The 16,325-nt window shown below is 45.1% G+C and overlaps 1 pseudogene; it reads right to left on the bottom strand.

The window, feature by feature from the left end:
• Window positions 1–15,264: 15,264 nt before the first annotated feature.
• Window positions 15,265–15,586, bottom strand: LOC119040197 (protein S100-A10-like; annotated as a pseudogene).
• Window positions 15,587–16,325: the final 739 nt, after the last annotated feature.

Raw genomic sequence — 16,325 nt, 5'->3', positions numbered from 1 at the left:
ACACGGTTAAGAGAAAAGGGACAAGATGGTTTCCTATCTATTTTAGGCAAGTACTACAAGGTTGAGAAGTTGGAAGTGGACTTATCTACTGTGTCCACGAGACTTTGGCCAGGCCACAAGTCTATTTGAGCAGCTAGGCCTTTGCATTCACTTGTCCACTTGCTTACTTCCTCACCCATTAATTCCACTGAGCAGCCCACGGCTATGAGAAACAGCACTCAGCTGGGGAATGCAGGAACCCTACCTTGTCCGCTCACCTCTGCCACTGGCTCCCTAATCTGGGGCAAGCCTGTGTCTCTTTCTGAGCTTCCACTCTCCCCTCTGGGACACAAATAGATTTGGAATAAGCCAGCGGAAGTGTCCCATTCTGCCATTCTAAAGTGGTGATTCTCTGAGTGCAGGTGCCCTGCCAGACATGCTGGGTGATGGAGCAATGACAGATCTCCAATGAAAGACAGGGAATATCCTACCTCATACCCCTCAGACTCCTTCCACCCACCTTCTAGACCTCTGGCTGGCCTTTGTAAAAGTAATCAACAAGGAAGCCTTTACTGAGTTCCCCCTTCCTTCTTCCCACCAGGGCACTGTTCTGGTGCCAACTGTCGGGTCACATGCTGGCAAAGAGGACTAGATGTTATGTAGCCCTGCTCACTTGGGTCCGGGAAAATCAGCAGTTCCTGGCACAGACAAGTGCTTTAGACTTCCTTCTGGCAATGCCAGCCCCAAAGTCCCTGGAAGATGAATGAGCTAAAGCTGGTCAGACTCAGAACAGGAATCCCAAATTCCTGCCTCCTCAACAGCTGCTTCCCTGCAAGTGGCATGAGAAAACATAGTCTTTTTAGGGTGCAAAGAAGCTCAGACCAGAGGCTGGTTGCCTTCTAGCCCAAGCTCTGCTCTCAGAAACACTTAGCTGAGGCAAGTGTCCCTGGGCCAGCTGTGGCCTCCCAGTCTGACTGCAATGCCAACTGCAAGATGCCATGTACAAAAGTACAGCCAGATAATAGCTTCTCAAGAGGACCTGGCTGGTGGTGTCTAGGAGCTGTTCCTCATCTCTCTGCCCCTGCCAGACCGACCCCCCCACCAGCCGCCCATGAGGGAGGTCCTGCCCGCATCTGCTGCTGGCCATCACATCTGCAATGGATTACAGTGCTGGCCTGGGCTCAGGCTCATCCCAGATGTGGATTCTCCTGGAATGTGCCTTCCCTCTAATTGTCCAGCCCCTGAAGGGTCCCGGCCCCCTCCTCTTTGTCCGCCCCTGATGTACCCCAGTGAGCATGCTGGGGCCTTCCTCCTTTCCCACAGCTTGTGCCGGAACAGCCACAGTCAGGACTAGGGCCAGCCTGGTGGGGGGCCACACACTCCTCCAGCCTGGTCTTAAGGCTGGGGAGCAGGAGGTTGCAGCCCATCCCCCCTCTTTTTTTCCCTGGGGCCAGGCACTGGGGGCAGAGGGGGAACTCTGGAAAACTCACTAGAGGTGAAAGAATTTGACTCTGCAGTGCAGGCTCCCCTAATCCCTGGCCCTTCCTGGGAATGCCATTAACCTCCCCATCCCCACTGATGGAAAGAACAGTTCTTCCCTGGGCCAGGCCAGCTCCTCAGAGGCTCCCAAATGACAACCTGGCTGGGCAAAGTGGCTCCCATGGGTTCCAATCGGCATCATCATGCCCCCAGAGTTGCTACAGCCTCCCAAGTGGTGGCGTGGGCTCTGGTCTCTCTCACTACATGATCCCTCATGGGGCCCCTGGAGATATTTGTAAGGCACAAATCTAAGTGCAGACTTTGGCTTTGAAACCTAGCTCTGCCACAGACTGGCTGTGTGGTCCTGGGCAAGTGACTTCACCTTTCTGAGCCTCAAAAATCTTCCTGCCTAAAATGAAGATACCAGAATCATTACTTTCAGCTGACATTTATTAAATACTTACTGTGGGCCAGGCTCTGTTTTAAGCACTTTACATGTCTTATCTGAGGGGGAAAAAAACCTATGGGGAATGTGTTATTATTGCTTCTGTTTTTACAGATGATGAAAATTTGTGGACTCGTGGACACAGACAATAGTGTACTGATTGTGGCGGGGGGAGTATAAAGGGGGGAGGAAATGATAATGGAAAAAATAAAAATAAATAAAACTAGAAGAAAAGTTTTGTGGGGGGCTGAAAAGAAAATTTGCATTACATGCCCAAGGTCACACAGCTAGTAAGAGGTAGAGCCAAGATTTGAAACAGGCTGGCTGACATCTGAGTCCTCAAACAAGAATGATTCTCTTAATGGAAACTAATGTAATCTGTATTATTTAAAGTAACAATCAAATGTCTCCCCACTTAAAAATCAATAGGTTCCCAATACTCACAACAAGATGAAGTTCAAAGTCTTTACATGGCCTTGAGAATCTAGCAATGGTCCAATATTTCATGTTTGCCCTGCCCCCTTTACTCTAGCTCTTTTCATCCACATTGACCATTTCCTCTCATTTCTTTTGCTGCTCTGTACCTGTGCACATTGCAGTTTTCTCCACCTGGAATCCCCTCCCTGTACGCCTGCTGTTCTCCTATTCATTGTTCAAAATTGAGGCCAACTGTCAGCACCCCTGTAAGGCCTTTCCAGGCAGCTGATTCCTCCTCTGTATACCCACGGTATTTTGTTCATGTATCTATTAGTGTGCTTTCTCTTCTGTATCCAAAGGGGCAAGTCTTATCCCCTCTCTGTGCTTCAGTGTCTCTGGTGGATATCTGTAAGGACCCTCCCTGACTTGCCTTCCTATGACCCTGAGGTTAGTGCTTCAGTAAGCTCTAGACTTGGTATGACCCCAAGCAACAACTTGGGAGGGTCTATAGAGGCAAAGAGAAGAGATCCTGAGTCCTAATGTCAGTGCTCCCTTTCTCCCTGCCAAGTCTGTTTCATTTTCCCTCACAACCTCTTGAAAATCCACTTCCTCCAAAACAGTCTTTCCTGTCCCTCTGCCAGTTCCAAAAATGGCTCACCCATTCCACACCCCAACCCAGGAACAACAACCTCCAATGAACCTACCTGCGGACAGATTGACTACTGTAGCTTGTTATTTAGCTGAGGGGTACCACAGCCAGGGGTCTTCACCCATGCATCTGGATATCTGTGTGTCTGTCCATATTTTCATTATCTGTTGGAGGGCCTGTGTCCACAAAAGTAACCCAAGCCAGAAGCCAGGTCTTAGGATTATAGTCCTTCGTTCTCCCAGACATAAACTAAAGAACCAGGGTACATCAGTGCTGGGGGAGCCCTTAGGGGCCGTCTGGTCTTCCAGTGGTACAGATGGGAGCCGTGGCTCAGAGAACCGTGGTTCACAGTCCCATCAGAGACAGAGCTGGAAGTAGAGCTCTCTCCACAACACTACCAAATCCTCATTTCCCAGCCCCTAACCCCTTAGCTCAGGGTCAAATGCTGAGCTGCTTTGTTGGGACTCAGGGATAGGGCTGAAAATCCCAGTCCAGTCAAGGCCCCATGGGTCCCTTCAAATGCTTTTCCTCTAGAAAGCTTTTCCAAATCAGGCCGACCCTGGTTCTGTGTACCTCTCTACTGCCACTTCCTCAGCATTTATGCCTTCATAGCACACTAAGCTAGAGTGTGGCCCTGCATTCCCTCTTCCATGTGGTGTAGCATGTATCCTTCCTGTGGCTGAGTCCTATCTCCCATCCTAAAATAACTGACTGACAGCTAGATGGACAGATTGACTGACTGGCTGATTGCCTAGCTAGCCAGGACTGGTTAACAGACAGATGGACTACCTGGCTCTCTGACAGACAGGCTGTCTTGCTGGCTAATAGAAACTGACAGTTGATGGACAGACTGGCTGACAGACACATGAACTGACAGACTGATTGACTAAGGAAAGACCCTAGAGGATTCAAGAAAATCGGGACACCAAGCAGAGGGACAGCACACACTGAGAATCCCTCAGCCAGCTCTTGTCAGGGCACCTCCAGCAGCCTGTCACCAATGAGACACTGGGAAGTGGGGAAGTGGTTGTGGGAGAGAAGGGCTAATAGAAACCAGATGTGCTGTTGACCTGCCTCAGTGGGGGGACACAGGCAGGAGACCTGATCTGGTTCCTGGCACCAGGACTTTCCTGGTGGGCACCTCACAGAAAGGCAGGAAGGAGACAAGAGGGCTGGGTCCATAGGCACCTTCTCCTGAACACTCAGGACTTCATTTGGGCTTTTAGGAAGAGGAACCTCATCCTTCTCCCTGTCATATCCTCCATCTAGTTGACATTTAAAAATAATAGACCCTGTCTGGCTTTTTACAAAGAAACAGAACCCTCAGTAGACTCACAGGATTTTGAGCTGGTTCCTATTAAGTTTTTTTTTTTTTTTTCAATTGGAAGGCACTCCATTTCCCACTCAAACCCTCATCATTCTGCTGACAAGTGGAAGTGCGTCTGGAGGTTTCTCTCTCATGTTTTTCAGGGTTAGTCATTTCATCCCCTTTGTGCCTGTCACTGCTGTCTTCCTGCACTCCTGGGAGGAGCAGGGATACATCTTGAGGAAGGGATGGAGCTTCCTTCTCTTCCTCCTTTTGAGCCTTACCTAGAGAGGCCCATTTGCCCACGAGGATGGAAGGCTCAGGCCCTGTGGGTGGAGAAAGTCAGAACCTCACTAACCTTCCCAGTCTTGCTAAGAGAAACAGGCTGTGCCTGCAAGTGAGGCCCCTGGAATCTAGGAGAGCAAGGGAGGAAGGAAATCCCGCCCCCAGGCTGCTGGGTCCATGGTCAGTCACACATAATTGAAGTCATAACAAACACATCTGAAGCTCACAGGCCTATGCAAAACAATGTGATTAATATGGGAAGACATAAAGCAAATTAGCATGCCAGACAAGCAAATTGCTTTCAGGGCAATAGAGCCAACCAGAGGCCAGGCTGCCCTGCTGGCCACCTTGGTCCCAACCCCACGCCTGCCCTACCAACTTCTAGACTTTTTCACTTACTTCCCCCTGGCAAGGGCTAGCTTTTATAATGTAGGCAGAAGGCAGGGTAACAAGGGAGGGGACAAGGCCATGGGCAGTTTGCCATCATAGACAATTGAAAGAGCATAAACAGGGAGTCAAGAGACAAGAGTTCTAGTCCTGGCTTGTCTGTAGATCATTTCCCTGGTGTTCAAGGATTAACAGCACACACAGTTCAGCTCAACATGAGGAAGAACTTTCTGGAAGTCTGATCTTATACTAGAAGTGTGTAAACATTGTGGGCTTAGCCCATCCATTGGGATGTTGTTGAAATGTGTTGTAATGCTTACTTTCATCACTATAGTTCTATGGCTCTGTGACCTTAAATACATCCCTTGACCAGTCTGAATGTTAAGTTCCTCATATGGGAAGAGTGAATAATGAAAAGTCTTGTCTAGTCTCTCTTACAACGGTATTGTAAGGCCTAGAAAAGATACTATATACATGAAATCTATGACAAGGACCAGAAAAGAATAAGGAACAATTCTGAGGGTGACTTCTTCCTGACCACCAGCATGATATGGGGCTTTCAGGGCAGCCAGCAGCCTCTCAGCCTCCCTTCTGATTTCCTTATACCTTCCCAGCTCCCAAGGGGTGGCTGAGATCTCACCTACCACTTCCATGACCTTACCAGCCTTCTGCCCTTTTTGTCCTGACCTGCTACAGATAGTGGCATTTATAGAATTCACTAGGTATTCAGTCATCTGGTGTTTCTGTACTGAGATCTCGAAATGTTCCTAAGTCCTTTCATGGTCACTTGTCTTCGTCCCCATCCAGACCATGCTTAGTTCTTCATCTCACATACACTGTTCCAACAAGTACTCGAAGGAGAAGACAGACTACAAGCTCCATGAGGGCCAGGACTAGATCTTACTCATCCTGAACAGATTAAGCATTGTAATTAGTTAGAGTTCTAAATTGCGTACACCAGAGACAGTTCTAGGTAACTTCTTCATATGGGAAGGATATATCTCACAGAATCTACCAGAGAATTGCAATTTCATCAGTAAGGAGGTGAGATCCAGCCATGACTCACTGTTAGCAGCAGACTGCTACATAGTGTCAGTAACACTTCCATGTCTGGACCCTTATCTCCATGCCAGGAGATTCTTGGTTCTACTATAGCCATCACAAATAATCTCTTGCCATCAGTGGGAGCATCTCATTGGCTGCATTTAGGTCAGGTGACAGTGCCTGTAGTTGTCAGGGACCTGGAAGAATGATCTGTCTCCCTTTGGCTTCTGGATTGCTCCCCACCTATCTTGAGAGTCTCCCCCAAACAGGCAGAGTTTTCAGGACCTGATCAGTCACCACTGCCTTCTCCCACCTGGTGCTATAGCAGTCATTCAATAGCTGTGGGCTGAATCTGATGTAGGTGTTCACAGAGGTTCACAGAGTCTTCCCAGGCTCCAGCCTACAGCACTGTTATACAATACATACCACATGGCTGTGGTCAGCACCTCCAACTTGCTGCACAAAGCATTGCTCCTATTTCCAAGAAGTCCCCAAGTAGAAAAATGAAACTAAGAATCCCTGCTTAGTCCCAGTCTAGAATGACCCACCTGCATCCAGGCCTCTCACTTCACCTTGTCCTCCTCCCTCTGACTCTCTAGGTAAGAGTTTTCCTCATTTATCCTCCTCTTTTCAGCTTCATCTTGTTCTCTGGCTCTGACACATTTTCTTCTTTTCCAACCTGTTAACAATCAGTCCTGACTCTATCCCAGCAACATTGTTGCAGGCCACTTTTGGTGTCATCCCACTCCACTCACAGCATGTCTAGGGAGCCTCTGACCCAATAGCATAGCCCTTTGTGAATCAGCCTTTCCCCTGGGGTACCCTTCATACCTCACTTTCACCTCCAGTGCAGCCAGACCCAGGAGAAAGGGCATGTGATGAAGGAGGAGATGTTGGGTAGATGATCATCTCTGCCCAGATCAGATGTTACTTATATAATGCTTATCAGGGCTCTGTTTGTATTTACACCTTTATCATATAGCCCCATTTGCTTTGAACTTGGCAAGAGGGCTTGAACTTGCTGGGAATCTATTTCAACAGTTTTGGAGAAGCCACACCAGAGTGAGTCCTGTGCTGTCCAGAAGTCAGTGGATTCCAGCCTACACCTCCTTCAGATGGACCGGAGCTTTCTGCCCATCTAAGGAAAGGCATGGGGCTTCCTAACACCCACTACCCTTGGTATAACTGCCAGCCAATCCATATACTTCCACATAGCTGTTCCTGCATCAATGACCAAAAACTCAAATTTGGACCAAAATGTAGGATCAGTTGTCTCAGCCTATCTCTAAGCACTCATAATAGTCTCAACTTCAATCTCACAACACCAAGTGACTGTAGAATCATTCCAGTGGATTGTGGCAGAAGGAGCCAACTAGCTGTACACCAAAGATTTGTGCTCCATTCCCAGAGTATAAAGTTTTTGCCAGGAACCAATTGCCCATCCAGGAACACATTTCCAAGCATCCTTGCATCAGAGTTAGGCAATGGGATGGGTTTTGTGGTAATGGGAAGTGAGAGGAAATGGCGGGTGTGACTTAGAACCTGAGATAGTGAATGTGCATCCCTCAAACTCTCTTCCACTTCTCTTGCAACCTTGGGACCTCTGTGGGAGATGGTGGCATGACACAAAGGATGAAGCTGGATCTCTGAATGACAAAAGGGAGCAGAGCACCCCCACATCTGCAGACAACATTGGACTGGTGTGAGCTGGCATGAAAATTTTATTACAAGCCTTTGGGATTTCAGGGTAGGTGGTACAGCAGTCAAATACCTCAAGCCAATCGTGAAACCTGGTGTGTCTCTAGTAGCCTGGCTCTGAGAGGCTCTACTCAGCAGTTTTGATCCATGCTTGATTCTTTGCAGGACTTTTAGGCTACCCTGCTTTATGTGTTTAATCTCATCTTAAAAAAAAAAAACACCAAAAGTTGGATCCTCTCTGCCAGGTGGTGAAGAACTTGACACATGCTTCCCCAATACTTTTATGCCTCTGAAGAACAGATGCCAAAATCAACCACCAACCATGGTGGAAGGATTTTGTGCTTTCAACCCATGTACCCCTCATGAATAAGATCCTGCAACCTTTCTAATGTGCCTTATTGATATAGTCTCTGAGACATTTCTTTTTAAAAAGTAGCACATCTGAGCTACTCCTCAAACTCCTTTCTCAGGAGGTGGTTTGCTGCCCCTGACCCTTACAGAATACTCACCTCCAAACAGTCTGCCCAACTCCAGAGCTTTGGGTACCTGGTAGACCCATCACAGACTGAGTCCCTTCTTCTGTCACCTGTCTCAAGCCCCTGGGTCCCACAGGCTCCGAAGTCTGCTTGGATCTTCCAATCAATTCTATTATATCCCTTGAGTACAGAGGGCTTCATCTCTCTACAAGCAAAGCAATCGCCTCTATAAATCTTGTGTCTATGTCTGATTTCCTAAGGGAAATCTTAGGCCTGAACCAGCCTAGAAAATTCCTGGCACAAATACACTGCCAGCTCCTTGGTGAAGCAGCTATTCTCAAATGAGACCCTCCTCCAGGGACTTTGGTGCTGAGGTCATATCTGTCTCTACCACATTTGCTTCCTACTTGGAGGGACTCCCCAGCACCATTACTACCTGTGCTACATCCACTTTGTCTCATCAACTCCAGGCCTACTCTACTAACAATTCGGGGAACACAGGGGCAACTCCTCGACTCAGTTCCTCGGTATGCTTTGTTTTGAATGCAGCTAGAGTCTGAGTCACACTTCAATAATCCTGGTCCATTTCCTGACACCACCACCCTTCCCCCTGACACACATACACTATGTAACTTTGTTAGTATGCCCTTTAACATCAGAAGAGTAGGCTAGTGTTGCCCTTTACTGGGGGAAAAAGTCTTACTATAATCAGTTCAAACACACTCACACAGTCCCGGACAATGTGAAGAATAGGTCTTTACTCCCAGCTCTGGTCGCCTATTCCGATGTTAAGAGTCCTCCCTCTCTCTCCCCCTCTAGGATTAGCTCCTAGGTCTGAATCAATGGCCTAAGCAGGCCTTTATTTTCCCTCTTTCAGGACCACCCACAGAGTTGCCCCCTCTTGGTGTTTTAAGGAGCCTCTCTTCTGGGACTCCTTTTGCCCCCTCCGGAACCCAGGCTCCTTGGCCTCTTAAGCTCTCTGTCCCTCAAAATCCCATCATATTGTTGTATCTAGTTTCCCCTGAGTGGAGCTGGAAGGGGCTTCAGACCCTTGCAGGTGGAAAGGGAGATGAAGAAAACCATTCCTCACTGGTCAAGATTTTAGGGTCAAACAATTACAAGGCAATCAGGCCTTTCACACTGACAAGAGTGACTGCCTCTTAGCATGCCCTCCTGTGTATAATGCTGTGAAAAGAATCTCATATTGATCTTCTTCTCTCTGGGTTGAATCACTAAAGTTCCCCTTCTGCTATCCCAGCTTGGTATGTTCAGGGCCCAGAAATGGCACAGGGGGAAAAAAATCCTTTCTAGCCACAATTGACAATTCCACTTATGGGTTATTACTGTGGGTTTCTTCACAAGCAAGTCTGCAGACTTCAACTCTGCCCCATCTATCTCATTTATTGCATTCAATCATTCATTCACTTATTTATCAAAACTCATCATGCCTGCCCTTATGCAAGATGTTGGGAGGATAGAAGCAAATAGGTTATAGTATCCACTTTCTAGTTCGCTCCTGGAGCTCTGGAAGAAACACACAATGGAAAGAGACAAGTACAGTATGCTGCCATCAGTGCTATGACAGAAAAGAAACAAAGGGTATTGTGGGAGCCCAGCATAGTTGGAGAGGACTTCCCAGAGGAGAGGGCACCAGAGCTGAGGCTTATAAAATGTAGGATGCAATCCAGGCAGAAGTAACAGCTAAAGACGGGCATGAGGCAGGGTGAGAGCAGCATGCTGCAGGCAGACAACTCTGTAATTTAGTGCTGTTGGAACAGAGACTGCAAGGGCACAGTGTGGCAAGACGTGGGGCTGAGAAGACTGGCAGGCAGCACGCTCAGGAACACTTGGGAGCAATCTAAGGAAGCCATATTTTCATCTGGGTCCTAAAGCCCACGGATGCTGGTCAAGAATGAAGCAGTGATCAATCACTCACAACAGAGGCTGGCTGTGAACTGCCTCATGGACCAATGGCTGGAGAGGGGAGGAGTTTCACCAAAGCTTTTGCTCCACATTTGACTCAGGATTCACATAAATGTGTGGTGGGAGAAAAGATCTGCTAATAACTGAGATTAAATTTTCCAAGAGGCCAGGAGGTGAGAATGAAAATCAAATTTGTGTTGATTTAATGTAAATAAGGAAGTTGGCTATATCTTGCACACCTGTGTTTCTCAGCGTAACAGAGTAAGGCAGCTACTAGAAAGAGTTGTCCTGGGCCTGTGGGTGTGTGGGTGGAGGGAAGAAAAAGCAGAGTTTCTCTGTGTTTGCATGTCTGGTAAGGCTAGCTTTGATGTGGGCTAAAATGTCTGGGGACTACCCCCTCCCCCAGCTTGGTAGTACATCTATCAATTAAATAATCAGAGTGCCCTCTGGTGGGCTGCAGGGGCCCCAGGGCTGAGGAAACCTAAAATCGCATTGGTGTCCCTGTTGCTAGGTGATATACTCTGGGCTAGAGGATTGGCATATGATATCCTTCTGAGTTCTGGCCCACCGCAGCTAGCTTCCCAAAAGAGCCGGGTGGGACGGGCTAGCAGCAGGAGCAGATGATTATAATCACAGCAGATATGGGCTGTGGGATGGACTGCCGTGAGTCCATAAGCTATGGGCAGGTGGGTGGTCCTCTTTGTGGGTGGAAGAATCCCTGAGGTTGCTTCCAGTGTCCTGTTATATGCCTTCTGGCTGGCTTCACACTTGGGCTTGGGGAGCAGTACCAAGGGACATTTGCACCTTTTTTGAATTTCCTTTTCAACCTGGACCACCACATTGGTACCTGGTCAGAGAGGCAAATGCTAGAGAATTGGTTGAGAGTCAGTTCTGCCCCTTCCTTACCTATGCTAACATGGTCAAGGTACTTAACCTGTCCGTGTCTCACCTTCCTTGTCTGCAGAATGGTGCCACTTCTCTCTAGTGATGTTGTGGAGGATTAAAAAATAGGCATAATAGCTTAGCACAGTGGCTGGCATATAGTAAGCACCCAATCAATAGTAGCTGTTGTTACAAGGGACCCTAGGCCAAGAGAGGTCCTGTGATGGGGAACAAAAGGGTCATTTTGGCAGAGAGATTGTGTGGCAAGTATGGCATAATAGCTTGAGGGGAAGGGATCAAGTTTCTCTACAGCATTTTTCCCTGTGGGAATTTGGGGCCTGGGCCTGTGTGTAGTGGTCCTTCCGCTTGCCCAGGCACAGCGTTTTCTCTTTCCCTTAGTCTCATAGAGGCTGGCCTGCATCTGGTCCTGAGAGGCTCATCAACTGAAGACAAGATCCAGCCCAATGATGTTTCCCAGGTCCCACAATGGGAAATCACAGGAGAGTTCTGTGTCCCCAGGCTGATGGGTGTCAGTCAGCAGTCTGTCTTCCCCTGGTAGTTAGAATCTGACAGTAGAATCCTTGGGAATACAGGCCTGCGTTGGGGCAGCCTACAATGACTCTAGGCTGCGGTGGTTGCTGCTCAGGGCCATGAACTTTCAAGCCCTTCCTAGGTGGCCTTCCCAGTCATGAACTCTTCCCTCAGACTAAGTAATCATAATAGTAGTCCTAACGTCAGCAGTGCATTTATCAAGCACCCCCTGAGAGTTAGCAAGACCTGGATTCAAATTCAGACACTGCCAATTTTGTGACATCTTTATTTAGATATGATTCACACACCAGACAATTAACCCATTTAAAGTATTCAATTAAACGATTTTTAGTGTGTGCACACAGTTGTGTAACAATCACAACCATCAATTTTACGTTCTTATCACCTCAAAAAGAAACTCCATACCCATTAGCAATTGCTCCTCATTCTCACCTCAACCACTGTTATAGAAAACCAGAGCCAGACAGCAGTTAAAGTGGTAAAACCAGATTTTATTCAGGAACTATTGCAATAGCGGAAAAGAGACCTCAGTATAGGACTTGGCTCAATTCCAAATACAGCACAAACAGTGGGGATTTATAGCCAAGAAGCAGGTTGGGAAGGCGGTGAGGGTTGGTGGATGTAAAATTACTAAGAGAAAACATGAGGGATAATGGGATTCTTGCTGAACTGACCTAACAGGATTCTTTTTTTTTTTAATTTTATTTATTTATCTTTAGAAGGGAAGAGAAGGAGAGAGGGAGAGAAATATCAATGTATGGTTGCTTCTCGTGTGTCCCCTGCCGGGAACTGGCCTGCAACCCAGGCATGTGCCCTGACTGGGAATCTAACCACAATCCCCTGGTTCGAAGGCCCGCACTCAATCCAATGAGCTACACCGACCTAACAGGATTCTTGCTGAAGGAAGTCTAGGGTAATCAGATATCACCTGGAGCAGAGAAGGAGCTAAAGAACTTGATATAGGCAATGAGATACGTAGGGTGATCAGATACTGAGAGTAGGGGATTCTCACTAAACTGACTTAGCAGGATTTTTGCAAAACTGGGCTATGCAGGCTTGACAACAAGATCCTTGAACAAGGCCTAGTCTAGAAAAGAGCTTAGAGGAGCCTGACTAAATTTTGTTAAAGGAGAGAGTCCTTATAACCAACCCCTCTCCCCCATGGCAAACCCAATCTGTGTTTTGTTTCTAAAGATTTGCCTATTCTGGAAATTTCATGTATATGTGGCCTTTTAAGTCTGGCTTCTTTCACTTAACAATGTTTTCAAAGTTCATCTATGTTGTAACATGTATCAGTACTTCATTTCTTTTTATTGCAAAATAATATCCCATTGTATGAATGAATATTCCATGTTTTATGTATCCCTTCATCAGTTATTGGACATTTTGATTGTTTCCACCTTGGGTTACTGTGAATACTGCTGTATGAACATTTGTGTACAAGTTTTCATGGACATACACTTTCATTTCTCTTGTGTATATACCTAGGACTGGAATTGCTGGGTTATGTGCTAACTCTTTGTTGAAATGTTTGAGAAACCACCAGACTGTTTCCCATAGTTGTGGCACCTTTTACATTCCAACCAGCAGTGGATGAGGATTCCAATTTTTCCACATCCTCAGCATCACTAACTATCTGTCTTTTTTATTATAGCCATCTTACTATGAATTGGTATCTCACTACAGTTTTGATTTGCATTTCCATGGTAGCCAACACACTGCACACTTTTTCATGTGCTTATTCACCATTTGTGAACTTTCTTTGGAAAATTTTGAATTCAAATTTATTGTCAAATTTTAAATTTGGTGATGTTTTTTTAATTATTAAGTTTTAGGAGTATATATTCTATATGCAAGCCCTTTATCAGATTTGCAAGTATTTCCTTCCATTCTATATGCTATCTTTTCATGTCCTTGATGTTATACTTTGCAGCAAAATAGTGTTTAATTTTCATGAAGTTCAACTGACCCACTTTTTATTTTGTCACTTGTGCTCTTGGTGTCCTATCTAAGAAGACTTTGCCTAACCAAAGCTATGGAGATTAATTCTTAGTTTTATAATTTGTGCTCTTATATTTAGGTCAATGATCCATCTGAAGTTAATTTGTATATATGTTGTGAGGTAGGGAACCAACTTCATTCTTCTGTATGTGGACATCCATTTAACCCAGAATTATTTGTTGAAATCACTATTCATTCTCCCAATGAATAATCTTGGCACTCTGTTGAAAAACAATTGACAATAAACACAAGGGTTTATTTCTGGACTCTCAATTCTATCCCATTGATCTCAATGCCTGTCTTACCACACTACTATAATTATTGTAGCTTTTTAATAAAAAGATTTTATTTATTCATTTTTAGAGAGAGGAGAAATGAAGGAGAACAAGAAGGAGAGAAACACTGATGTGTGAGAGAATTGATACATCAGTTGCCTCTCACACACCCCAAACCAGGGACCTGGCCTGCAACTCAGCCATGTGTCCTGACTGGGAATCGAACCAGGGACTCTTTGGTTCATGGGCCATCACCTAATCACTAAGCCACATAAGCTAGGGCTATTGTAGCTTTTTAGTAAGTTTTGAAATCAAGAAGTGTGAGTCCTCCAACCTTTGCCTTTTTATTCAAGATTGTTTTCACTATTCTGAGTCCCCTGCATTCCATGATTTTAAGGATCAGCTTGTCTAATTCTGGAAGCACCCCCCCCCACAAAGAAAAGCCAGTAGGGACCCAGATAGGGATTGTATGGAATCTGTAGACTAATCAGGGAGTACTCTAATTTTGATATCAAGATCTCTGATTCTTGAACATGTAATGCCATTCTATTTGTTTACATCTTCAATTTTTTTCAGCAGCGTTTTGTAGTTTTCAGTGAACAAGTCTTATACTTCTTTTGTTAAATTTATACTAAGCATTTATAGTATTGTAAATAAGTAAATTTGTTCTTAATTTCATTTCAGATGGTTTATTACAAGTGTATAGAAATACAACTATTGCCCTGGCCAGTGTGGCTCAGTTGGTTGGAGCATTGTTGTAACCAAAAGGTTGCAGGTTCAATTCCTGGTCAGGGCACATGCCTAGGTTGTAGGTTTGATCCCTGTTCTGGCCATGTACAAGAGACGATTGATGTTTCTATCTCTCTCTTAACCAATCTCTCTCTCTCTCACCCACCCCCACTCTCTCTTCCCTTCTCTCAAAAATCAATAAGCATGTCCTTGGGTAAGGATAAAAAACATTTAGGAATACCAGTATTTTTGCATTCCTAATCTTTGCTGAACTTATTTACTAATAGTATTGTGTGTGTATTTCATAGAATTTTTTTGAACTAAAAAAGAAATTTGTTTATGGATGGGCAAGAGAATGAAAGCAATATAAAAATCAAAAGCTGCCCTGGCTGGTGTAGCTCAGTGGATTGAGTGCAGGCCTGCAAACCACACGATCGAGGTTTGACTCCCAGTCAGAGCACATGCCTGTGTTGCAGGCCAGTTCCCGGCAGGGGACTCATGAGAGGCAACCATACATTGATATTTCTCTCCTTCCCTTCCTCTCTAAAGATAAATAAATAAAATCTTTTAAAAAATCAAAAGCTTATCTGGCTTTAATTGGCTTTTCTTTCTCTTGTCAAATGGGAGTACGATTTTATTTGTACATTTTCTAAAGGTCCAAGTCTGCTCATGAAATCCATAAGCAGGGGGAAGCTGTGGGAGAGATTCCTTAAGTGACCCATTGGGAGCACTGTTTATCAGGGAGGAAGTAGCTGCTCAGCTGCCTTTTTTTCCTTCCGCTTCATGTGTACTACAAAATAGTCATTGCATGTGACAGTGAGCCCAGCAATTAGCGAGAAGCAGCTCTGGAAGCCCACTCAGCCCTCTTGGCATTGGTCCAGGTTTTTCATTATTTTGTCTACAGCCGGAGGGTCTTTCTGATTTTCCAAAAATCCAGGGAACTCCTTTTCCATGAGTACTCTCACATCCTCCTTTGTTAAGTAAATTCACTTTATCCCCAATGAATCTGTGAAATGTGAACATCATGGTTTCCATGGCAGGTTCCATTTGAGATGGCATTTTGGTGAGGTCTTAGCCAGAGACATGGCAGGCTTATTAGGCTGGCTGGTGTGTTCAGCCAGTCTATTTCATGGGGTTTTCTATATACAAGATCATGTCAGATGTAAATACAGTTGTACTGATTTTTTACAATTTGAATACTTTTTACTTATTTATTTATTTTTGCATAATTTCCCTGGCTTACACTCCCTAGAATTGGTGAGAATAGACATTCTTGTTTTGTTCTTAATCTTTGGAAAAGAGCTTTTGGTCTTTTACTATTAAGTATGATATTAGCTGTAGATTTTTCATATATACCCTTTATTAGGTTGAGAAATTTCCCTCTATTCATGGTTTGTTTCATGTTTTTATCATGAAAGAGTGTTGAATTTTTGTGAAAAATTATTTCTGCATCCGTTGAAATAATCATGTGGCTTTTTTTCTTTATTCTACTAACATAGTGTATAACATTGATTGGTTTTCATATGTTGGACCAACTTTGAACTCCTGAGATAGGTCCCACTGGGTCATGGTAGATGATTCTTTTTAAATGCTGCCAGAATACATTAGCTAGTATTTTATTGATATTTTTTGCATTGACATTAATTAAGAGATATTGGTCTATAGTTTTTCTTTGTTGTGATGCCTTGTTATCAAGGCAATACTGCCCTCATAGAATGAGTTGGGAAGTGTTCTCCAGTCTTCTACTTTTGGGAAGAGTTTACAAAGGATTAGTGTTATTTGTTTTAACATTTAGTGA

This window comes from Artibeus jamaicensis, unplaced genomic scaffold (assembly GCF_021234435.1).
Source record: "Artibeus jamaicensis isolate MK-2021 breed Jamaican fruit bat unplaced genomic scaffold, CSHL_Jam_final scaffold_2375, whole genome shotgun sequence".
In the NCBI taxonomy this organism is placed as follows: Eukaryota; Metazoa; Chordata; class Mammalia; order Chiroptera; family Phyllostomidae; genus Artibeus; species Artibeus jamaicensis.
The sequence above is the reverse complement of the archived record's forward strand: the minus strand, read 5'-3'. Positions and strand labels throughout refer to the sequence as shown.